This window comes from Liolophura sinensis, chromosome 11 (genome assembly GCF_032854445.1).
Source record: "Liolophura sinensis isolate JHLJ2023 chromosome 11, CUHK_Ljap_v2, whole genome shotgun sequence".
Classification (NCBI taxonomy): domain Eukaryota; kingdom Metazoa; phylum Mollusca; class Polyplacophora; order Chitonida; family Chitonidae; genus Liolophura; species Liolophura sinensis.
The window spans coordinates 22,765,458-22,767,619 of record NC_088305.1 but is presented as its reverse complement, the minus strand read 5'-3'; positions in this window follow the sequence as shown (position 1 = coordinate 22,767,619).

Genomic DNA, 2,162 nt, shown 5'->3' with positions numbered 1-2,162 from the left:
TGCACATGGTTGTGAATAATGCTGGCCGCCGTCGAATAAGTGGAATTTTCTTGAGTACGGCGTAAAAACACCAATCAAATAAACAAATAAATAAATCATTATTTTAACGCTACACTATTTCTGTTGGACTAAACTGATGTTGTAATTCGGCGTATGGTCATTATGTTTCATATCACTTACATTACTTGAAATACAGCCATTTGTTTGCATACCGTTTGTGTTGTTGGAGCTTTAGCGTAAGATACTGAGGATGCCTGAGGTAAGTGGTTAATTTGGCTAGGACACGAGGGGGTATAGAATCATTAGCCAGTACGCATCGTGTGACCGGGGTGCCAAGATGGTATATCAGATCACAGATCAGCGATGACAGCATGATAGCTGACAAACAGTCATACGTAAACTTTGCCTCAGTTTGCCTCAGTCAGGGTTTTATTCTAAATGTTCATGTACATGCTTAAATATTAGCAACTTTGATATCCTCTGGCGCCATGGCATAATCGAACAAGAATGTCATGTTAATTACCATTTACTAGGCGTTACTGGTCTATAATTACTGAAATGCTCTGTAGTCATCACATTTAATATACAATAGCATGATAATAGCGAAAAAGACCATTCTTAGATAACCCATTCTAAAGACCAAGATTCTGCCCCTATCGCATGGCCTACAAATGCCCTTATTGACTAGTATAAAGATATTTACTGCCCCGAAGGTCACCACAGTATGTTTCTTACACGATCAATCCCGCTTTCTACCCACTTCCGGAGATTCAACTAAATGGTAGATTTGTGGTTGAGCAATATAGGTACTATGCGCATATCCGGAAGTTCGTCTTAAAGTTAGCGATAACAAAGACAAAAGACATATTTTTGTTGAGTGCGATTTTAACATTTGTAATTAAGCATTCAGAATCCAACGACCTGTGACCAGTATAAGAAACTGAGTTGGATCCAGAGGTCAATATCTAGGATATCTGCACCCTCATCCCAAACCGATTTAAAGCCGCTACTGAACTAACTCAATTTGAAGTTTAATTTGTAGCCTTATATTCAGACCTGTACACTTCCGGTGCAGCGTGTTAAACAGTTGAAGACTTTTAATTACACGTATTTTGTATAAATTATATAGCTACAGGCTGTTATTCAAGTACATGTACAGTATGTTAACGATACACCATCTGTCTTGAAATAATATGATATTGTTAGTTGAAATGTGTCGTTATGTCACGTCAGAGACATTATTTGATATTGGGTATACGTCTATAAGGTCGGCTCTGCCCCAGGGCTCCACGATAAGCGGTTTATTTGTCTGGGGCGGGATGGACACAATCCCGGTATCTGGTATACCTCACATTACCGGCGGCTGGATGATATCATAAGAGATCGTAGACGTACATGTACATTTGCAGTCTTTTACTCATCTTGTCTTGGCTTCTTACCAAATCGACCATGACTGATACACGATCCATGACTGACACACGACTAAGAATGCCCTAGGATGCTCCTTTCACAATTGCGTTACACATTTTTGGTGATATAATTTCGATTTTGTGGGAAACAACCTAAAGCAGAATTGTAGCCGACAGCAGAACATGTAGAATGCATTTCCATGCAGGCATAATGCAAACAAGAAACCTAAGTGTTATTTGACGTCGACCCATCAACGTGTCATTGCGATCATGCTATTAATATATTTACTTTGGTTCAATCGGTAATCATATATATATATATATATATATACGTTGTGAAATGCCCGTGATTCGCAACAGGCCGTCGAGTTGACTTCATTACCCGTATCTATGCTTGTACAGACTAGCCTATGTACACGTGTGCTTAATCCCGTTTACAGCGCACCGATCAAAGCACGACAGAAAATTGTATTCTCCCGAAAAAAGATCCGCTTACCGTACTGAGATTGGATTAATCAAAGCGATGTTGTAAAGGGCAAAGCCAGTTCGCTAATCATTCTGTTTAATTATTCAGTGAGCCGGGAAGAGTTGTTGCGGTGTCAAGCAGCCAGCTGGCGCGGAATACTGTGCCCATTAGGCCGACAAGCGCGGGGACGAGGCCAATTTATAGAGTAGAGCTTGATAGCGGGTTAAACGTTCCCCGAGACAGCGTGTCTGCCGGGCCTCAGCTCGTGGATACCACGGGACCGCGAT